Genomic DNA, 24,324 nt, shown 5'->3' with positions numbered 1-24,324 from the left:
CTAGTAGATTGAATCAAGTCTGTTCCACAAAAATACATACAGTAGTGAGTGATTGTCCTACAGCTGTAGCATCCCCTTTCTCTACAGCCTCAACAAAGTTGGAGTCTTAACAAGCAGTGCTTGAATGCATGTTTGGGAAGGTAACGGATGACTTTATGAAGGCATGGACTACTTTAACTTTCTGAACAATATTGTAGTATTCTAAATTAAGATTTCATTTATTATTATTATTATTATTATTATTATTATTATTATTATTATTATTATTATTATTATTATTTTATTAGACTTAATAAACCGCCCAACCCCCAAAGGGCTCTGGGCGGTGTACAATGAGACATAAAACAAATACAATATAAGGTCTCATAATTACAATATAACAATAAAACATTAAAATTCATTAAAATACATTATAGCAGCAATTCCAAAAATTACAAATAAAAATACATGCCCAGAGGCATGCACAGATGGCGCCCAACCCAAAGGCCAGGAGGGCCAGCATTGCCCGAAAATGGATGGTATCCATTTGGATGGTATTAGATTTGTAGAATTGTTTAAAACCTGCACAAAGCCTTCTGGAGGGCATTCATTAAAATTAAAATTAAAAAAAAGCTTTAGTAAAAATATCAAAATACTTCAGAAATAAAATCATTGTTGTTTACACGTACAGTCAACATTCGTCTCTAGGTGCAAGGTTTGACAAAAAAAAGGCTCTGGGTCAGAAACAGAAATAAAGAGCTATTATTTATATTTTTAAAAGATTTCAACCAGAAGGTTTCTGAGGGAATCATTCTAAGGCAGTCTACTCAGCAGTAATCCCTATTTGATTCAACTTCCCAGAAAACTGTTTTTGGGCTTGAGTTTGAGACAGTTAGTATTGTTGCCTTCACCGCAAATGGGGTGATACCGCATCAGAAAAGCGTAATGAGGGGATCAATAACTAGCCCAATGCTTTTGACCCAAGGACTTCCCTCCTCCTTATTTTAAAGAAAAGATGCTTTCTCTCACCTGAATCAAGAAAAAAGCTATTTTCACATGCGAGGCTTCAATCACTGTGCTTCAGATATGAGCTGCTTGATTCAATTCCACATAAGCAGAGACAGGCTTATCTTGTATGAGCAGCAGGTGAGGCTTTGGCAGAGCCATACTTTATTACATACTATGGCATCAAACTCTGTATCATTTGGGCTTGATTCATGCACAAGAATCTGTAGCTTAGGTGCTTCATGGGGAATAAACCTCTATCATATCCTCTATCATATCCTTTCTGGAAAAGGTGTTAAAGAGTTCTTTACCTGTGTGTTGGGCTCATACAGAAGTGAGTCAATGGGTAGACCCAGTACACTTAACCCTTCAACCTTAGCTCAAATTAATACTTCGCCCCATTATAAATTAGATTTATATTATTTGACTCTATAGTAGCAGACAGGGACAGAGGAACCTTACGGATGCAGAGGTCCTCAGTCTACTTTGTAGTTATTTTGAAGGACACAGATGAAATAGAGGACAATTTTGGAGCACTTAGCATGTGCTCAAGTAAATATGCAGCAAAGTAATAAGAGGATAAAGAGAAAAGGCAGCATGGTCTAACTTGATCTCCTCAGAAACTGAGATTGGTAGTTGGAAGAGAGACTTCCAAGGAAGACTGCAGAGAAATGCAATGGCAAACCACCACTGCTTAAACATTTGCCTTGAAAGCCCTTTCTGGGGTCTCCATAAGTCAGCTTTGACTTGACACCACTTTACACATACAATAAGAGGATAAGGTACTATGGTTTAGCTCAGTCTCCTTGACTCGCCTACAAGATGGCACTATAATCCACTGGTAGAAAGTGCTTATAATAACAATTACAATACCTTCATAGTCATGTACCCTTCACACTGAGATTCTTAGTATATCCCTATGAGGTCCTGCAAGTTAACACCAATGTGTTCTATGTGGGGCTGCCCTTGAAGACAAACCTGGAAACTACCACTGGTCCAGAATGCCACAGCCTGACTATTGTCAGGGTCTAGTCACCAGGAACATATGTTGCCTACTTTGAAAAAGCTACATTGGCTGCCAAGTTTAATTTAATGTGCTGGATATGACTCTTAAAGCCTTTCATGATCCACGTATTTGAAGGACTGTCTCTTGCTGTAAGTTCCTATGCACCAACTGTGGCCAACAGGCAACCATCTGTTGGTTATTTCACCACTTAGGGTGGTCGGTCTTGCATCAACCAGAACCTGGACCTTTTCCATCTTGGCTCTGGCTCTGTCGTCTGAATTCCTGAACAAACTTTGTTACTAAAATATTCTCTCTCCCCATGCCCCAGATAGCAAATGGTGCTGCCTTCCTGTGCACCTAGGAAGGAACAGAGAGTATCCTGACAAGCAGAAGAAGGTTGCATTAGAAGGATGCTACACTGGACTACACCTTTGCACTTCTGTTTACTAAAAAAAAAGGAGGCTGATAGGAAAGGATAGAGAATGGCAAGGCATAGGGCAAAAGGCTTAATGGAGCTGGGAAGATGAGGTGCTGGTCTAACCAACATAAAACAGGACAAAGAAGGATGTCTACTGGCAATTTGTAAATATTTAAAAGGATGTCAGAAAACAAGAAAAGCGATTATGCTTTCCATAGAGAGAATTCAAAAAGGTTTAAGCTAAGCATTAAGAACATTTTTTTAAAGCAGGACCTACTGAGCAATGCATCAAATTGCTTAGGGAGGACACAGAATCTTGATCCTTGTTTGTCAGCAACAGCTTAAGGGAGCAAGCCTAAGTAGGTCTGCTAAGTCCCATTTCATTCAGTGGAACTCACTTGCAGGAACATCTCCTGAGGGCTGCAGTCTAATGCCCAATCCAGATGGGGTGGAGGGTGGGGGAAGCTGAAGCAACTTCTGGTAGCAGTGTGGGGACACACCAGTGGATTTGCCCTCTCTGGGTTATCTACACCACCAGAAAGGCAAAAATACGGAGATGGGCAGCCACTGCAGCCCTCTGGGATGCCTGGATGCAGCACAGAGCTCCACATCAGCATTCCTGCATCACCGCCAGTCCCACCAGTGAAATGAGAGTGTTCTGGAGACATGGCTGGGAGTGGAGCCAACATTAACAGGCTTCAACCCCAGGACTGCCTCCAGCTACGCTGCAGTCCAGGGGTTCTTCTGACTTATGCCACCCTGTTGCAAAAAGCAAGCCTACCAGGATTGCTGAGATCTAGATCTGATAGAAGCAGAGCAAAATTTATGGCATCAAAACTGAATTATTAAAATGATTGTTTTGCTGTATCTCTCACAAATGTCCCCTGCATGACATGTTTCTGCATTTGCTAGTCCAATCCTAGACCTATTTACTCAGAAGTCCCACTGAGCTCAAGAAAACTTTCCAGTACTCACATATTGGGTCCAAAATAAAGGAAGTAAACTGAGTAAATCTGTACAAAGTAACTATTTTGCATTAATTGCATTGGGGTTTATAATTATATGATGGTGCTGTTCCAGAATGTGGTTTATCCTGGCACATTGTAACAGCCTGTCAAATAGTATTCTCCTCTCTTCCAGGTTGGAGCATTGTTTAGTGATGTTACTTTTGGGTGGCATAAGTCCATGTAGCCCAATGGAGGGCTTTCAGGTGGCAGGGAGGTTTGTTTTATTTCTTGCCTCCCCATGCTATTGAAAAGCCCTCTGGAGACAGTGGGGCAGCATGGCAGCAGCACTATTCCTGCCCCCTCACCCCCCGGGAGTTCTGGATTGGGCTGCCTGTTTGCATCCATTGCTGGGTACTAAGCTATTGTAGCACTATAGCTGTCATTCACAGGATAATCCAGTTGCAATTTATGGCTGAAAAATATAAAGAAAAACTTTAAAAGAAATCCTTGCCTTTGAACTAGAACTTCATAGAAAAGAAAACTTCATTCACACATCTGTGTTTTGAAGTTCACTGCTCATAGCTAATTGCATGAGTGCATGCAGATCCCACTATGGAGAATACCCCACCTCCTGCTTTGTGGATGAATGGTTCATCACTTTACACTTTCCTAGCCACTTTACCCTGCTGATTTATCTCTCCCTCAGACCCCCTATTTGTAGCACTAACCAATATGGTAACACCATGGTTACCCCTTGCAGCATTAAATCTGAAATCATGACTTCCTTCTTTCTATTTCTCTTTCGCCCTGTTCCATTTGAGTTATACAAAGGATTTGGTAAGCATGATATACTAAAGAAACTTGCGCTATTTGCATGCATTTTCCATAGATTTGCAAAATATATTGTTACTGTGAATCTGTTTTATTTCCCCCAAATGTTGTGTGAATTGTGAATAAGGGAAAGGTAGAAAAGGGGAGGCTGTTACAGCATTGTCTCTACAACCAATTTTTGTTCAGCTTATTGATCCCAACAACAAATACATTCCAGGCAGTTTACAATGCACACACACACAAATGAAGCCAAAATACAACAATCCAATAAAGAATAAAGATGATGGGTTGGATACAAAGGCTACATTCCACTAACAGCAGAAGCTTCCTCTGAAAACGAGCACAAGGTAACTTCCTCTGGTGTAATACTGGACCACACATATGCTGGCAGAACAAGCCTGCATCTTCTGGAGAATTTTTTGCAATAAAATTAGTCAAATAGAACAATAAAGCAATAAAAGCACAATAAATAATTTTTTAAAAACCAGTCATTCTCCACAGATTTAATTTTAAAACAAACAGAAAACAGGATGGGATTCAGCTGAGATTTTCCAAAGATGACAGGTATAAACACTAAACTAATATGACCAGGAAGTGAGTTCTATAACTGACTCCATTACAGAAAAAAAAGGTGCAAGCACTGTTGAGTAGTGGCAGAGGCACCATGGTCATGGAAAGGCCTACCCTTGTGCAACAGTGTGACTGCAGCCTGCCCTCAAAGTTTTGGTGACAACAATCATATGCTGGGGTCCCTGCAAAGACTGAGCCTACCCACACGTCTCATATTTCAAGATAAAGGCGGTCCTTTGTGCAAGCACTGGGTCATTACTGACCCATGGGGTGATGTCACATCACAACGTTTACTAGGCGGATTATATTTACAACATGGTTTGTCATTGCCTTCCCCAGTTGTCTACACTTTACCCCCAGCAAGCTGGCTTCTGAAGGCTGGATGGCTGAGTCAATGTTGAGCTGGCTACTTGAAGATGACTTCCACCAGGATCAAACTCAGGTTGTGAGCAGAGCTTTGACTGCAGTACTACAGTTTGCCGTCCGAGGGTGGAGCTTTGTTGGGGCGAAGTCCCATAAACCATGCTGCACACCTTTTGACTGGAGTAAATCAATCGGCCAGAGTTGGATTTATTAATAGCAAAGACAGAAGCGTGAGGCGCAGCATGGGTCTTGAGCTGATTGTCTTAGCATCACAGCAAAGCTCCAGCAGGCGGATGCTACGTACTGGAGTTTTGCTCCACCGTGGGGCTCTGCCGGGCGGACGGTCCTGGCAAGAGGTGTTCCCCAGATTCCCTGCTCGGCAGGGCGGATGCCTCTTGCCCTTGTCTGCCATTCCACAGGGGAGGGGTAGCTCCCTTCCTTTGGCCCTTCCAGATCAATATCCATGCACGAAAACCTCTGATGGCTATGACAAGTTAGCATGCATTAACAACCATTGCAAAGTAGGGAGAAGTGGGTGGGAAAATCGTCAGCCGGCCCAAGCACATGGCCGACACAAAGAAGGGGTTGGCCTTTTAAAGGCTCAAGTTCCCTCCTCCTCTCTGATGTGGCCAGCAGGCATTCGACTCATTGTCATCTGCCCTAAACAATAATGGCCACCCCCTTGTTTCCGCCCTCATTGAGGTCAGAATCAGACTGCCCTTTCCCACCCCTAGCGGCAATCATGACCTGTGGTGATTCACAGCCTTCCTTTAACACTGTATCATGGGGGTCGTCATATATACTGGGCAGTAAAATCCCTTGTGTTCTTAATGATTATGTTCAGGATCACAGTCTTATCGGAGCTTAAAAAGGACTTTGAACAACTGGCTTAAATATTGTTAGACATTCCCTCTCATGGATCACAGGTCCTCATGGTAAGAATGTATGGTGCACATGGTATACAATAACAGAAGAAATGACCAACTTCCCAAAATGTATTGCAGTGGTGATACATCCCCCGTTCTCAATTCTTACATGGCATCATGGGCTGGGGACTAACAGAGGGGTGACAACAGAAAGGGGGAAAAGTGGATGTGACAAAGGCAGAATACATGCAAGTTCATTTACACATAATTCAATATACAACAGGATGAAAATTAAGAAGTTATGCTGAAAGCTTAACAGAAACCCTGAGAGTGTGGTTGCCTGGGTTGGGAAATATCTGGAGATTTTGGGGATGGAAATTTGGGAGATTTGGGAGAGCATGGTTTGGGGAGGAGAGGGCCTCAACAGGATATACTGCCATACAGTCAGTGGTGGGATCCAAAAATTTTAGTAACAGGTTCCCAAGGTGGTGGGATTCAAACTGTGGCGTAGCACCAGTGGGGCTGGGCGGGGCACGACGGGGGCACGGCTGGGCATTCCGTGGGTGTGGTATTCCTGGGCGGGGCTGTGACAAGGACGCAGCTGCTGCGTCGGTCCTTGGGTGGGAAACAAATGCATGCAGGTACAGGCTGCCACGCTCGCCGGTGCACCTCCTGCTAGACTGCTTCAAGTTCTGCGCGCTACTTCTGAGAAGAGGGGCGTAACTAAGCCAAAAATCATGTGGCAAAATCACCAATTAGTAACCCCCTCTCGGCACACACAAATAATTAGTAACCTACTCTCAGGAACCTGTGAGAACCTGCTGGATCCCACTTCTGCATACAGTCCACCCTCCAAAGCAGTCATTTTCTCCAGGGGAACTGATATTGATTGCCTGGAGATCATTGGTAATAGCAGAAGTTCTCCAGATGCCATCTGGAATTGGCAACTCTATCTGGGAGGGAGTTCCAGGCATAATGGGCTCCAGAATCATGTCAGGGAAAAGGAGATCTGTTTGTGGGAGGAGTTGGTGATCATGGGAGGGGGTCATAGTGAGTTATGAGAGGAGAGATAATGTAGGGTAAAACAACCAAAGACTTGGAAAGTAAGAATGAGCAGTTTGTGCCAACTCCAGGAGCTGACAGGAAGTTAGCACAGAGGTTTAAGAAAGGATGCCACATAATTTGATCAGGTGTTGTGAATGATATGTGAATGGTCACTCACAACATTTCCTTCCTTGTTTTATGTCTTAACTCTTCCCTTCTAGCATTTCAGTACGGAACACCAGGACCCTTTGCTTTACCATTTTACCTTTGGCTAACATAGGCCGTTTCCGCACGGCCAGGAGGCGCCCCCACGCCGGCAGGAGTTCTGTCGGCGTGGGGGTGACTCGCTAACTTCGCCATGCGTCGCGAGCAGGCTGAAGGGGAGGCCAGCAGGCGGCAGGCGGCTCCCGCGACGGAGCTGCCTCTCGCCCTCCCGCTTCACTCCGCAGTGTCCTCCTGCATTAAGCCTCGCGAGTGCCCGCCATGCGCTGCCCTCCGACCCCTGGAGGTCGGAGGACGGTGTGGGCGGGGCTTCGCGCATGCCCGCAGGCTACAGACGCAGGAGGCCACCGTAATCTGAGGCGAGCGGAGATCGGAGACAGCGTCTTCCGGCGCAGTTCGCACCAGCGCCCGCGGGAAGGCGCTCCCTCCTCAACAACAACCCTTTAGGGTTGTTGTTTAATTGATGCCGCCTCTTGGGGAGGAAGAGAAGTCAGGGTCGCGCTGCTGCGTTGCAGCAGCATAGCGCCTGTCTTGAAACGGCGGCCTGGGGAAACCTTTTGGCGCCCCAGGCCGTCATAAATGGGCCGTGCAGAAACGGCCATATATAGAACCCTACTTTGAGTGCCAATTGATTTCAAACCAATCGTAGTCCCGTTCCATAATCATTTACAATTTTTAGTTACTGTTTCCTCAGTGCATAAGAAATAATTCTGTTTGATAACATTGTTGGGGGTAACAAATCCTTCTTCACATGTGCACAGAAGCATTAGCTAGTTCTGGCTGGCTCCGATTTTGTTTGGCCTGTCAGTTGTGCACATTCAGGCCTCTTTAGCAAAAGGTGTGTGAATGGAATCTAAGATAAGCATCAAAAGACACAGGTCAGACAGCTCTAATCCACCTGGTCACTGGACATGTCTTTAGCCATGTGAACCTTGCATGGCTCGTATTCTGCTACCCAGCTTTGTTATTTGTCACTTTGCATCAATTTCATCAAATTAAAAAGAGTGATCTAATGGACTTGAGGCACCAACTACTGATTGTCTAAAGCCACATTTCATTCTCCTCTCCCACAGCCACAGTGGATTATTGAGGGTCCAATGCTTAACATCCTTACTTCACTTCCCTCCCAGTACAATCAGGATAATTCCCCCTACCTCATATACTTTGCAGATGGGACTAGAGGAGGTTTAGACAGATAGCATTTCAGAGGTTTCCAAAGAACCTCAGTTATGGGAGAGTGGAGTCTGGGCAAAGAATCATTCCTATGTGTGGGTAAAGTTCCATCAAGTTGCAACTGACTTATTGGCAACCCAATAGGGTTTTCAAGGCAAGTTACAAAGCAGAGGTGGTTCACCATTGCCTTCCTCTGCAAAGTCTTCCTTGGTGCTCTCCCATCCAACTATGAACCCTGCTTTGCTTACAAGATCAGGTTAAACAACACAATCTCACATCCCCCCATTCCTACATAGATCCATGCATAACAATATTTCAAACACTCATTTTTTGAAAAAGTATTGTAGCAAGCCCTTCCATTACTAAATCACATTATTTTATCAAATGTTCCCTACAGTCCATTTAACGGAGCATTATGAAGTTGTTATCATCAATAATTAAAAGCTCCCTGTTGAATGAAATCAACAGATCAAAATGTTGAGGTTAAATTCATGTGTGTTAATCTCCTTTACATGCTATGCTCTGTCATGAACTGTGTCGGTGTGTTTATTATGCTCCTTTGGGGAAACGTTACAAATGGTCACATAACATAAAATTCATCATAAAAATAAAATCCTTGCATCTCCATGCTGACAGTGTTTGTGTGTATCATGCTAATGGATTAGACAGTCATTTAACAGTAATAATACTTATAGCTTTTATAGCATTTTTGAATGGGCAAAGCACTTTTTACAATCTCACACAATCTTATTCATCCTCACAGCAATCTCTTTGAGAGAGCCAATTTAATTATATTTCCATAATGAAAAGATAAGGAGTTATCTAAAGGCAAACTGGAATCTGAGCCTTCCATCTCCAAACCACTTGGTATATCTAACCACCGGTTTGTTCATTCACCACACCTCTCTCATTATATTATACAAACACATTGTTTCCCCTCTTACAAACTGCAAGCAGAACAGCAGCACATGATATTTTCTTGTCTTTTGATGGATACATGCAGTGGTGGGATTCAACTAGTTTAACAACTAGTTCTGGTGGTGGGATTCAAATAATTTAACAATTGGTGGTTTACAAGCACCATTTTAACAACCGGTTCTGCCGAAGTGGTGCGAACCGGCTAAACCCCACCACTGGATACATGGCAATAATTGTTATGGAGAACACATTATTAGATGTTTCAGATTAATAATCTCTATATCACAGATTTAAAATCTGATACATCCAATATCTAATAATGTGTTCTCCATAACCATCCCTATATGCTCTAACTAGAAGTCGCATAGAACTTGCAGTTTCTTCTAGTTGCATTTCTTGTGGATCTCACAGTGCTAACAATTAATTGTCACATGTTTGGCTATCACAAGGGATTCCCCTACTCATCCAAACTACACCACCAGCAAATAAAGCATAATTGGGGGAGGATAAGTGGAGCACATGACAAAGGTGATAGTATTATAGGACGCTAGTGAATAAGGAAGTGAAACAGCATACCACCAGTATGATCTCTAGATGCTGGACTGGTGCAGGGAGTGACAGCCTCTTATCTTCACCCCTCTTGCTTCCACTCATTAAAACTGTCTAGAAAAAGCACTCTCAGAGGTATGTACTGCCATACTTGGAAGAATGAAAAGAATAGCAGCTCAGTTTAGATGCCAAGTAAAAGAATGGTTTAAATAAACTAGACATAGTAAGGTTCATTCAACCATGTGCTACTTGACCAGCTAAATGGGGTGTGATAAACTAGGCTGAAACCATGGTTTGGAGTTGGTCTATTATCCACAGTTAGTTTTATTTAGCCAACAAGCCAATAAGTCCACCTTCCAACATAATATGAAACGGCAGTAACACTTTATTTATTTATTTTATAACATTTCAGTGCTATCTTCCCACTCAAATAGGGTCCCCAAGTAGCAACCAGAACGTTTCCACATTAAAGCAACATCTCATCAGATCTCAGAAGCTAAGCTGGGTCTGCCTTGCTTAGTATTTGGATGGGCAATCTCAAAGGACTACCAGGGTCATGACATGAAGGAAAGCAATGGAAAACCACCACCAAATATTTCTTGCTTTGCAAAGTCTATAGGGTTGCCATGAATCAGCTGTGACTGGACAATACCACCCTCCATAAAATAATCCGATAAAAATTCATCTAACACAAAACCATGACTGTAGTTACCAAATCATGACTTGTTTCTTGTTTGGTGGACCTTAACTAACCATAGTCAATGGAGGTGTCTCCAATGAGATAACAGTTTAATAAATCATGTTTTTGCATGATGCCTGAATTGGGCTACTGGGTCAGAATCACAAGCTCAGTACTACTCCAGAGCTTACTAATATTCCTCTATTAGACTAGTGAGGCACAGTTTTTGTGGGTTTTTTTTGGCAAACTGATTCTTCTTTCATGTGTTCCCCCCAGCTAATACATTTTTGTTTTGCTGCCATTTGTATCAGTTCAGTATTTTACTACAAACCACCTTCAGATCAAAGAAGGAAAAGCTAAAGGCTCAGTTTAAATAGGAATTCTGGGAATATGTGCCCTAGAATTTTTTTAAACATGTAAAGTGAACTGAAGGTACTTTAGACTACAGCTATATTCCAGTATTGATTGGTAGTGCAATTAGTTTTTTAAACATCTAGCTACTCGATACTTCTATTCAGTGGCGAAGCTCCAAGGGAATGGGGTGGTGGTGCGCCGTGCACTGGGCGCACGCCTGGGGGTGCGGAAATCGCCCCAGGCCCTTCCCCCTTCCCCTCTCCCCTCTGCAGCTCTGGTGGCTCTTCACTTTTTTTTTTTTTTTTTTTACCTTTAGTTCTCTTGAGAACTTTTTCAGGATGCAAAGGTCTGTTCGCAGTAAAAACGCCCTGAGGAACTACAGTTCCCAGGAGACCTTGGGGCTCACAAGGTCTCCTGGGAAGTATAGTTCCCATCAGGCCGTTTTTACTGCAAGCAGGCCTTTGCAGCCTGAAAAAGTTTTCGGAAAGGAAAGGAACTAAGGTAAGTGGGGGAAGGGGGGTGCCGTGGGGGTGGGATATAAAGTGCACACCGGGCAGTTTGGCCCAGCTACACCTCTGCCTCTACGCAATACCTCGCTACTCGATACCTCTAACATCCCAGGATTAGCTGTTTATCTATTTCTCTGCCGTTCGATGCTCAATATTTGCTGCTCATCGCTGTTGTTTTTTGCTACTGTTCCATCATTTGGTCATTTTAGGGATATGTCACTGGATTATTACAGTTATTTTACAGTTATTTTACTGAAAAATTCAATTAATTAAGATTGTGGGACAGAAACATACAGCCAAGTGAAGCAGCTGGACCTAGCCATAATGATCCATTCATCGGTCACCTCCAGACTGGATTACTGCAATTGGCTCTACATTGGGCTTCCCTTGAAGTTACTCTGGAAACTGCAACTCATTCAAAATGCAGCAGCAAGTGTCCTTACAGGGACCTCATTGCAATCACACATTACCCCTATGCTCCACTAACTTGTTTATTTGTTGAATTTCAAATCAATTTTAAGGTACTGGCATTAAAGCCTTGAGTGGTCTGAGGCTATTGTATTTCCTAGCACAGTGGTGGCGAACCTATGTTATCAGGGGCTGATGGGAATTGTAGTTTGTGAACATCTGGAGTGCCATAGGTTCGCCACCACAGTTCTAGCATCAGCCCAGAGGGCTTTATACTTCTCTGGAAGTAATCTTCTGAAAGTCTTTGGTCCAAAGGACATCTGACTAACCTCAACCAGGGCCAGGGCTTTTTTGCCCTGGCCCTAGACTGATGGAACGTATTGTCAGTGGAGATCAGGGCCCTGCAGAATGTAGTATAGTTCTGCAGGATCTGCAAGACCAAATTGTTCCCCCAGGCTTAGGTTGTGACAGTGACATTGACCTACCATCTGCCTGGTTTCCCCCTCTTCCCCTTTTCCCCTCCCCCTCCCTTTTCAGTAGATGAGAAAATCTGTGCCCTGATTCATGGACACCATTTTGTTGCACATGACAGGGCTACACTGAGGCTCTTGGATTGACAGGAGGCCCCACTGAATTCAATGGAATTCACTTATAATTGTTCTGTAAAATATAATTGACTCAGCTCTTCCTGGCAAATTCCATGCACGGGCTTTGTACGTCAAAGACTGCCACGGACAGGAAATGATGAGGAGAAGGGCAACAAATGCTTCTATAAGGAATCGATGTGCCAGATGTATAGCCAACAACTCTTCACTGAAAGCAGTAGAAGAAGAAGAAGACTTTATTTACGATCAATAACCAAATGTCACTGAAAGCAGTATAGGGAAGAAGATTCTCAATGGAGACGTAATGAGTTTATTGAAAACATAACAATTTGATCTAATCATTTTGGACTTCTGCATATACATATATATGTTGGTGACAAAGGCATAAGCCAGTACAAATTAAATCAAATCAGTATCAGGCAAGATAATTGAACTGGTACAGATTTGCACTGGAATTGTATTGATCCCCTGAGACACATTTTGCACTCACACAGCTGTCTCTAAAAACATTGTAGCTTCTACAACAGTTGTTCTACATGTGCAAACACATGCTAAATCAGTAATCCCCAAAATGTGTGCTGGGCCACACAGTGTGCTGTGAGGGATCTGCTAGTGTAGAGTAACAGAGGAATTAATTAAATAAAAGGTCTCTGCAAGCCTAATGCAAAAATTGCCTATTGTGTCTGCCCGATTTACTGTTCTGGCTCTGTTTTTTCTTTTTACCGTATATACTCATGTATAAGCCAAGTTTTTCAGTCCTGTTTACAGGCTTATATGCGAGTCACCATTTTCTAGCAATCACAAGCCACAGCCGGCAAGCTCTAATGAGGCTGGCGAGGGGCCGGGACAACCTCCCTGGGGCAGCTTGTTGCTCCCCTCCCTGAGGGTGAAGGGGGAACCCTGAGGCACCCTGGCTGACTGGGCTTCTGTCAAACCCAGCTGGCAGGCAGAGGGAGCTCCTTATTTGGGCAGTGACATCAGGGGGAGACACTGCCCAAATAAGGAGCTCCTTCTGCCTGGGCTGGGTTTGACAAACTCCCCCTGATGTCCCTGCCCAAATAAGGAGCTCCCTCTGCCTCCCGGCTTCCCACCCTCGGCTTATATGCGAGTCAATAATTTTTCCCAGGTTTGGGCAGTAAAATTAGGTACCTTGGCTTATACACGGGTCGGTTTATACACGAGTATATACGGTAACAACTGCTGAGTGCAAGTGATTCTGCTGCACCTCTGTATTGACTAGGGCACCTTTCGCACATGCAGAATAATGCACTTTCAATTCACTTTCAGTGCACTTTGCAGCTGGATTTTACTGTGTGAAATAGCAAAATCCACTTGCAAACAAGTGTGACAGTGGATTGAAAGTGCATTATTCTGCATGTGCGGAAGGGGCCATTGTCATTCAGTTATTTCTCATATGACAGAATCCTGGTCTCAGAAGAAACAGGCTGCTGTATCTTTGCATGAATTACTGTTGTGGCCTTGTCTACTTCAAATCTACCTATTATCTGGGGTGGATAATTCTGCCACATTTCTAAAGACAGTCTGATCAGATAATTCTATCATGCAGTGGTGTAGAATAACCTGCTGTCAGTTGAAAAGTGTGCCTCTTTATGTATTATTTCTCTGAGGTTGCATTTTTCATCAGGTATTCCCAGAATGCATGCAGACACATGGGTAGGCAGTTATCTCTTGGGAAAAGGTGATTTTTCCTCTACCTGTTCTGAAACAGGTAGGTGGGGCTGAGAGAGTTTTGAGGGAACTGTGACCAGCCTAGGGTTACCTTTCAGGCTTCATTTGTAGGAGTGGGAAACTAATCTGGTTCACCAGATAACAGTCCGTTCCTCATATGGAGTAGTGGGTAATCAAACCTGGTTTTCTAGATTTGATTCCACTGCTCTTAACCACTACCCCACTTTGCATTCAGGAAAAAGGTGTGTTTCAGCTATAACAAGTTTAGGAAATTGTGCTAAGCCAACAGAATGTGTGCTGATTTCAGGTTCTTCAGAAGCAGATACAGTGGAGCTCAAGAGCTGAAAAAAAATCCTAGTTAAATTAGTAGGCATCTCAGTTCCAGCAAACAAAACAAGTAGCACTTTGCACAATGCATAATTAACTTATGCAATTGATTGCCACAGACTGTTGTCTTGGTGTTTAGTATAAATGGCTTGCTAAAAAGTCTAGCTAGATACATTCAGGATAAGCACATTTATGGCTTGAGGCCTGCCTACCTGAAGGAGTGCCTGAACCCGTATGTACCTGCCCAGGCATTGAGGTCACAAGGGGAGGTGCTCCTGCTGGTATCTCTCCCCACTGAAGTGCAGGGAGCAGGAACATGCAGGAGGGCTTGCTCTGTGATTGTACCCAGCCTCTGGAATAGCCTTCCCTTGGAGATTTGCCATACACCTCCCCAGAGGTGGGATCCAACCAGTTCTCACCACTTCTCTAGAAGTGGTTACTAATTTTTTCTGAGTGCTGAGAAGGGGTTACTAAAGCAACCTCCCTGCCCAATAGGGACTGGAGGTGCGTGTTTGAATCCCACCACCATCGGAACCTGTTATTAAAATTTTTGGATCCCACCACTGCACCTCCCCTTTTGGGGTTTAGGTGCAAGGAGAAGCTCCTTCTCTTGGAACAGGCATTTGACTAGCCTCCCTGGAAAGCCCCGCTACAGATGCTGGTCTGGGGGAATAAAGGTTGGGGTTAATCTTAAGCGGTTTTTATTGTTTCTTTTAATTCTCATGGTTTATTTATGAAGTTTTATTATTATTTTTAGCATTTTAACCTGTGTAAGCTGCCTACAGATTTTGTATAAGGTGGGGTATGAATATTTTTAAATAAATAAATATTCACCAGACTGGCCAAAAGCTCTGCCATTTAGAGGGCAGCATTTTGCACTTCTGTGAACATTCCTGAAGCATCTAAGTTGGCCATTGCCTGAAACAGCACTCAGATGACTGGCCTGGCTAAAGGCAGTTAGATAAGAATTGAGATTGTATTGTCGAAGGCTTTCACGGCCGGAATCACTGGGGTGCTGTGTGGTTTCCGGGCTGTATGGCCGTGTTCTAGCAGCATTCTCTCCTGATGTTTCGCCTGCATCTGTGGCTGGCATCTTCAGAGGATCCTCTGAAGATGCCAGCCACAGATGCAGGCGAAACGTCAGGAGAGAATGCTGCTAGAACACGGCCATACAGCCCGGAAACCACACAGCACCCCAGAATTTAGATTTGTCAGCACAGGCTTATTTTTCATGCAACATATGATTATTCTATAAGACACATTATTAGTATTGGTTCCAAATTTGCAGTTCATGCACTATTAGCCAAATGGCTAATCTCTATGTGATATTAGGCAAGATGGTTACAGTGCATTTAGATTACTGGCTGCTACCAAATGGACTACTGGTGGTGGCAGAATAGGATGTTGCCTCATAGGATGTTGGCTGGCCAGATGCAGAGGGAGCCAGACCTCAAAAATTTGTTATGAGATTGTTTAAAACAATGATGTTGTCTCATACCAGTGGTCTACCTGGACCAGTATTGCTGCTTTGACTGAAAGTTGCCAAACAGGTTTTCTGGTAAAGGAGGACCTTTTCCCAAGGGTCTCAGTTCCATTCTACCCTGACTTGAACTCTCCAGGCTAGCCTGCTCTCATCAGATCCGAGAAGATCTGATGAGGTTCAGTCATGGTTAGTACTTGAATGGGAGACCACCAAGGAAGACCAGGATTGCAACATATAGGCAGAGAATAGCAAAACATCTTTCTTCTGCTCTTGCCTTGAAAACTCTATGGGGTTACCATAAGTTGGTTGTGAATTGATGGCACTTTACCAACACAGAGGCCGTTTCTGCATGGCCACGCTGGGGGGAGCGTCAGCGTATACAACGCCGACACCCCCCCAGGACCGTTCGCATGAACGGTCCTGGTAAGGGCAGGGAATACGGCGCAACGCTGTGCAGTCACCCGATTGACGTACCTTCCCTGCGACCTTCTGGCGCGGCGCCCAGGCCAGGGGACATGCCCCCCTGCCCTGCATGACAGCTCTGGAGTCGCAGGGCAGGGGGGGCGTGCCCCCAGGCCTGGGCGATGCGCTGGGAGGTCGCAGGGAAGGTATGTCGATCGGGAAAGGGGGGGATGGCACCTTCCTGCCGCTGCCGTTTGCACGGCAGCGGCTGGAAGTTGCTGTTTCCAGAAAACCTCACTTGGGGAGCGAGATTTGGAAACAGCAGCTTAGCGCCGCTGGGGGGGAGTGAGGGTGGTGCGGCTGCGATGCAGCTGCATCCCCCCATGTGAACAGCTCCCTAGGGATGGCGTTTTTGCCATCCCTAGGGCGCTGTAAATGGCCCGTGCGGAAAGGGTCAGAGTCCCATGTTTGGCACATTTCAGGTTAAAAGATTTCAGGTGTTGAAAGAGAACAATCTTTTCCTGTCTCTTATTACCTAAGAACATTTAACTGCCTGGAAATGACATGGGCTGAAGCAGGGACTTTTGGCATGACAATTATGAGTGCTAGCTCTGAGCTACAGTCCCTCTCCCTGCTACAAAAGAGGAGTAGTATAAAATTTATCTCTGGGAAATTCATTCATAATCAAGACTCACTCTGTGTGTTTTGCACTCAAAAAACAACAACAAAACAAAAGCAGAAACAACAACAACATAAAATTATATTCTGTGCTCAGATAGCCTAAATCATAAACCAGAAAGTGAATTCTCCAATTTATATAAATTCTCCAGATAAAGCAAATTAGTACAGAGAGGATCAATGCAAAACACTGGGAATCTTATTCAGCCACCCTTCTGACTCCTAAGACTGCACAACATTACTGCCTATCTTTGTAGACTGAAGGGCGAGAAACTTTTTAAAAGTGCAAGCGGCTGGTCTGAGTTAATTTCTGCTCACAAGGCTCCAAACTGTTCTTGTGCTGGGCTCCTACCAAACTGTGGCATTAACACACTCTTAGGCCCCTTCCGCACACGTAAAATAATGCATTTTCAAACCACTTTCACAACTGTTTGCAAGTGGATTTTGCTATTCTGCACAGCTTCAAAGAGCACTGAAAGCAGTTTGAAAGTGCATTATTCTGCATGTGCGGAATGAGCCTTAGTCACCAATATAGTTCTGTAAGCAGTTCCTGATACCTGACCTATCTCCTATGCCTTGTACATACCTTTTGCACACTTGATCCTAATCACACTTTGGGCTAGAAAGACCACTATTCCGAATGTTATGGAAATTTAATTTTTTTTTCTTACTGTGCATGTGGTTAATTTCATCATTTGAAAAAAAGGAGTACATTTCAAATGAAGCCCGTTTCTCGCTGTGTTGCAGTACAGACTTTCCAGTTAACGTTCCAGTGATGCAGACACATGGGTAGGGTTTCCAAATGCTCTTTCCTTTCTTTTCTGGCATGAAAAAAGAGATATGCCTTTGGTTTCACTGGTGACAGCCACTGAAATCCCCAAACTGAATTCTCTCCATTGTCAATCAAACTCACAGTACAATCCTATGAAATTACACCTTTCTAGGTCCATTAAATCAATGGGGTTAAAAGTATATAACACTATTTAGGATAGACTGGCTGTCTCCTGACCTGGAGTGAGTGAGTTAGATGGAACTTGCTAGATCCTAATGAAGAGGTTATAGCTAAGTACCCACCTTAGGTCAAATTCGAGATGTGGACAGATATGTTAAACACAAATCTCAGCACATTACATATTTAGATGCATACTCAATAAGTTAATAAATTGTAAACAATGTTATTATATAGCACATCTCCTACCTGTCAAATGAGCAAAGATTGAAGCCTTCCATCAGCCATTTAAGAACCATTTAAGTTGGAAGAACTTTCCTTAGGCTAGAAGAAGGATTTTTAGGCTGTGGAACTTCACTCAACTTAAAGTTGGTTACAGATCCTATGCATCTCATTTCATCGATAGAGGGTTCCTATTTTCTTGAGCACTCCATACATACTTTCTTGAACACTCCATACATACATATTCTATGAACTGGCTCAATTTTTAGCAACAAGATTTTAATTGGTGGCAATATAAGTTGCATCTGAATAAACATGACCTTACCAAAGAAGAACCGTGCCCAAGAAAATGGGTTTCATAAGGGAAATATATATAATTGTTATCTAGTGCAAGTACAACAAAGGAAAATCAGAATACCCAACTTCAGAAAAGATAATAAAGCTAATACTTCAAAGAGGAATTCAAAAGCAATCCACTTGATCACTTAGCACTAAAAAGCACACATCTTTGAACCATTCAGAACATGCAAGTCCTTTAGGAAATTCAAGACCATTATTGCTATTACTCGCATGCCAGTTCTTGCGAAGAACTTCCATCGTTGGAAACCAAAGCTTCCTTGTGTCCAATTGGCTAGTGACCCCCAGTTGTATCTGTTTACTTTCTTTTGTTTGGTGTAGTTTGGTTTACATGTTAGAGTGATTTGAAGCTATGCTACTGGGTTGCCCTAAATTGGCTGCAACTTGATGTCTCCTGCTCAGGAATAAAGTACCTTAAATTTCTTCCTGATAGTGTCTTCCTTAAGGGACTTGAAGAAGAAGTTGAAAGGTGCTCAGTAGCAGTTAATACCAAACTTACTTTCACCCCTGTGTCTGGTTGTGATTGTTTTTGACACTTAGGAACCACAGGGGTTAATCTGTGCATGAGGGATCCTGCTTTGTGACAAAAGATTGGACTTAGGTGTAACCTAGTTGCGTCTATGGTCAAGAACATAAGAAGAGTCCTGCTGGATCACTTAATGGTGAATCTAGTCCAACATCCTGTTTCACACACCAGCCAATGTTGCCCTGGAGGGCCAACAGAGGACAACAGACTATGTGGATGAAAGACCACCAAGGAATATCAGGCCCCTTCCGCACATGCAAAATAATGCGTTTCCAAACCACTTTCACAACTGTTTGCAAGTGGATTTTGCCATTCTGCACAGCTTCAAAGAGCACTGAAAGCAGTTTGAAAGTGCATTATTCTGCATGTGCAGAATAAGCCTCAGGGTCATTATGCAGAGGAAGGCAAACCACCACTGCCTTGACAACCCATCTGGGTTGCCATAAGTCAGCTGCAACTTGATGGCACTTTACATACACACATTGAGCATGTGTGCACTGCAGATTATAGCCAGTGAGAGAGTGAGGAATCCATGAGCAGGAGTTAATGCTGGGAATCCATCTCAAAAGGCATCTCCAGTTAAACTGCTACTGTTACAACTGACAATGTTTAATGAATCTGAAAAAAAAAACCTTTTGGTTCTTCTAGAAAAGCTTTTTAAAAAAAATATATATAAGGGAGGAGACTATCTTGCTTTGAAAGTTGGATCACTTCCACAAAAATGTAGTCCCACTAAGGATTTTAGACACCATTCAAAAAAGTGTTAAGCATGCTAAAGCCCCATTGACACATTTTTTTCTCTGAATGATAATGGGAGGAGAGCACCTTCATATGAAAAACATTTATTCACACTTCCTACTTCCAGCCAGCTAAAACCCAGTGCTAAGTACATTGATGATTAACCATTGGCAAAAGCTGTCTATAGGATGGGCCAATTCACCATCATCATTTCCAATCAGAAGCAGATTCTTTCTGAAAGAGTAACTTTAGCGATATATGCAAGCCATATCTACAACACTGTAATAACTGGAAGAATTTCATCAGCTGACATTATCTGGAACTGCAGGCTGGAAGTTCTCATCAGCTGCCATGCAATATTAATAAAATCTATCAATCTATTCTGGAGGGTTTTTTTTAAACATCTGGGGTTATTATCTTGTTAGGAACATGCATAGGAACAAAATCTTTAAATTCTGTAGTCAGTTCAAACAAGAATGTCAGTATAATATTCATAGCCCCATGTGAAGTCTTGATTAATCTTTGATAGCTTATGTGCTCAAACAACAGACTACAAACGAATACAGTACATCCTTGTTAACAGCTTCTTCAACATGCTGACCTACTGAGCTTATAAACTTGCATACATAATGTTCTTCCATAAGTTTCTTCACATCCCAAACAAAACATACTGCAGCAACAGGAAATCGCACAGTTAAACAGGTAGTAGAAATTTTTAATCGCTAAGGCTAAATTTATTAAGCTAAACGTTTCACCCTCATTAGGCTCCAAAGTGAACTTTGAATTCTTCTGATAGAAAGAAGGATGATTGTGTTACAATTATCCAGGCAGAATATGGTGAACCAAATGCCCCTCTAGCCCAATCAGGATGGTCTATAAGAATAATATAGTTAAAAGACCATTTTAAGGCTTTGCATGAGTCAAGGAGTCATGGAGCCAGCACCACATGGCACTGGTGAACTTCCAGGTGAATAGACCAGATGTCCAAAGACCTGTTTGCCATGAGGGTCACTGGAGGTGGGTGCTCATTATGGCAACAGCAAGATATCACTGGGACACAACAGTGTGTTTATTGCATCAGCTTTGCACTACCAGGAAGCTGAAGTTTCTAAATGCCCAGCTGACTCATGGTAGGATCAGAGGCAGCCCTCTTCAAGCCATAGTTCTGTGGGACAAGTGCTTTATGGAGCAAGCCACGTTATGCTGCTGGCACACCCATAACTTGGCCTCAGTGGTGTGATTTGTCTCCTTGCTGCCACCAGGCAGTGGTTTGGAGGAAAATGATGACAACCACCCCAGTTAATAATAAAATGGTTCATCGAATACAGAAGCTACCCCCTAGAAGCAATTTCAGGCTGCTTCCATAAGACAGCCATATCGTATGAACAGCTCTTCTGTGTAACAAATATTTCTTGCCTGTTTCCATTTATTATTAATAACTGACATAGAACCTCACCTATTCAAGGTTATTTTAAATATTTCTTATCGGGTTGGGCTTTCACAATAACTGTGGGAAGTGGGGGTGGCGACATGATTCCCATTTTGCACTAGGAAGGTGGCAGGTGAGTGACAGGGGCTTCCTCTGAAAGGCCACCCTGAGAGTTACATGCACTGTAAGGACTTTTCAGCCCATTTCCTCAATCTAAGTCGCACATTTACACCTTCTGGGCTACACCATTTCCCTTGGAATCGCTGTGATGCATTGCAACCCTCTAAAAAGCCATCTCAGCATGGTTTTATTTCTTTAGCAGCCTCCACACTAGAATTAAAAAGCACTGAAGTTCTTGTATGTGATAAAGGCATTAGAATAATCGGAAAGGGGGAAGGGGGGGAGATAGCTTCCTACTATTAACACCCAACACAAAAACAAACCCGTCCTGTTCGCAAAGCGGGCCTCACTGGGCACAGGGCTTGGAAAGGCTTAGGAAATATATATTCTGCACCAGCTGATAGGCCAAACAAGCAACCAAGAGAAAAAACACAGCCTGTAAAAATAAAACCCGGCAAGGGGAGCACTGGTGTGAAACGGGCCTCTGCCGGGTCAAAAGGAGCTGTCCATTTCAGCACCACCCGCCTGGCGTGCGCACAAAAAGGGCACCCCCATTTCAACGCCACCAAAGCATCATGATACAGTCGGAAGTTGCTGTCAATGTCTTTATACGGGGGTGGAGTGATGGTGGGGGGTGGCACTTACGCTAGCAAACATAAACACTCTCAACCGCATTCATTCACTTAAATCTGCCCCCTCCTTTCCTATGTACACGCTATAGATCATGAAAGGAAACGATTAGAAAGAAGAGAAGGTGATGACATCAGGCAAAAGCAAGTAATGTGTCCCCCCCCCCCCGACCGAAAACCTTTGGGGAAGCCATCGTAACGCCTCTCGTCTCTTTCGCCCCCCCCCGCCCCCCGCCCCCCGCATAAGGTATAAAAGTCCAGGACGCAAGGGTCACCAGTCCCCCACACGGAAAACGCTGCAGTGTCACCAGAAGCGGGTCTGCAAGTTCCCGTGGAAACGGGAGGCAGGCACCGAGTTCCCCCCCCCCGGCCCCCACTCCCGCATCCCCATCCCACCTGACAAGCGGGCACCTTTGCAACGCTCAGCCGTCGGGCGAGGGGAGCGAGGGGGGCTCCATCCAGGCCGCAGTCTTTCTGCCTCTCCGCACCTCCCGCCAGCCCTCCGCGAGCGGCGAACTCCAGAAGTGTTGCAGCGGCTGCGCTCCACCCCCCGCCCCGTCCTTTCAAAGGTACCTCTGCAGCTGCCAGCGCCGCGGATCCTTCTCCCCCCCCCCTCGCCGGCCCTCGCAACTGGCTCCCGTCCTCCACGCCCCCAATGTCCTCCCCACATCAGTTCACTGGGGGGATACGCGGAGGAGGGAGGGGGCGGCGGAGAGAGCCTGACATTCGACCCCAGCCAAGGAGAGATGCAAGTAGAAACACCCCCCCCAAAAAACTTATGTAGACTGGGGGGGGGGAGTCCTCCTCTCTCGCCCACCCAGGTGGGGATAGGAAGCGGGTGGCTTTTGGAGGACTTTGCTGAGGCTCTTCCAGGGAGGGACGGGGGAGTCGGAGGAGAGGCTGAGAGGAGCTTGATGCAGCCGCGGGGCCCGGATTATTCCCAAATGGGGAGCCTTGCCAAGAAAAGGGGGCCTGAGCCTCCTGCCGGGGAGCGAAATGCACCAGCGACGCCTCGAGCGCCCCACCAACCTTCAGCTCTACCTCTGGCCCCTCCGCCCGCCCCAGCGGCCGGCCGGCCTGCTCGCCTGCCCCCAATGCAGAAAAGCCACTCGGGAGGCGGCTGCTGCTGCCGGGATGAGGGGGAAGCGGGGGTGGGGAGAGAAAGCCTCGGCTTCCCCTGGCTTGAGCGAGGGAGGAGTTGGCTAGCGGCCGTGCAGGCTGAGCTCGAAGGGGCTCAGATCCCCCCCCGCCCACCCCCAAAGTCTCCGGGAGTCCGAGCTTTGGAGAGCTGGCCAACTGGGAAGGAGAAAAGAGTGCGGCTTCTGTGCCCTCGGCGTGGGAGGCGGGGGGGAGTCAACCCCACATATGTGTGGTGGTTGGGGGGAGGGGGAGACAAGCTTCAGCCCGCTCTCAAGAATGGGGGAACGGTTTGGGAGATTGCGGGGGGGGGGAATCACTGAGTAGGGCTGGGGTCATCCAGGCAACGGGCCCTGTCAGTTCCAGGAGGCAGGCGTTGGACTCCAACGGGAGGGGACTCACCAGGCTCCCCCCAGGAGAAAGAAAAAGGCGAGGGGAAACCGCTCTGCGGCAAAGCCCCTGCCTGCAAGTGGATGGGGGGGGGGGGGAGAGGAGAGAAGGGGGCTGGTTGTACAAATATATATCCCAGCCCCAAAGAGCCAGAGAGGAGGGATTCCCCGCGCGCCCCTTCCTCCTGCGCGTAGCCCCCGGGCTGGCGATGCAACTTACGGTGGCGGCGGCGCTAGCGCGACTCCTGCAAGGCGTTGCTGGACTGCAGAGGTGGGGAGGCTGCAGGAGAAACTGCGGTTGTCGCCATCTTGGTGCGCTGCCTCCCCTGCCCCCCCCCCCCCCCCCGGTGCAGCGCGCTGTTCCCTTGCATAATTGATGACTCGCAGCAGAAGGCTTAGGGAGCGTGGCGAAACTCCGCGCGTTCGCCGCCCGCCCCCTCCAGCCCAGGGACCCGGCAGGCAGCCGCCCCGAGGAGCCTCCTCGCCCCCGACGCCAAGTTTGCGCCGGCAAGAAAAAGTTGGGCACCCCTTAGCAGAGAGGCCAGCCCTCCCCTCCCGCTCCTCTGCAAGGGTAGCAGAAGCCCACCTACTTGGGACAACTTCTGGGAACTTCTCGACCCTCCAGGGCAGGCTCGAGACGAGGGGGAAGGGCGCTTGGCCAGCTCCCACCGTTGGCGAATCTTTTTCTACGGATGGACCGGAGTTCCAGAAGAGGTCCAGAGCGCCCGCCCCCCCCCCCCCAATTGGTTGATGCCGGGAGACTTACGAGGGAAGAGACTGGCAGAGCAAGTTCCCCAACCCCT

At 45.4% G+C, this 24,324-nt stretch overlaps 1 protein-coding gene across 1 annotated transcript in view; it reads right to left on the bottom strand.

Moving 5' to 3' along the window:
- SCN8A (sodium voltage-gated channel alpha subunit 8) overlaps positions 1–23,848 on the bottom strand; it is a 151,788-nt gene extending 127,940 nt beyond the window's left edge. The window contains exon 1 of the mRNA XM_048488370.1: positions 23,742–23,848. The gene's annotated coding sequence lies outside the window, so the exon portion shown is untranslated. The remainder of the gene's footprint in view (positions 1–23,741) is intronic.
- Between the last annotated feature and the right edge of the window lie 476 nt (positions 23,849–24,324).

Source organism: Sphaerodactylus townsendi, linkage group LG03 (assembly GCF_021028975.2).
Source record: "Sphaerodactylus townsendi isolate TG3544 linkage group LG03, MPM_Stown_v2.3, whole genome shotgun sequence".
Lineage (NCBI taxonomy): Eukaryota > Metazoa > Chordata > Lepidosauria > Squamata > Sphaerodactylidae > Sphaerodactylus > Sphaerodactylus townsendi.
This window is presented reverse-complemented; position numbering and strand designations above follow the sequence as displayed.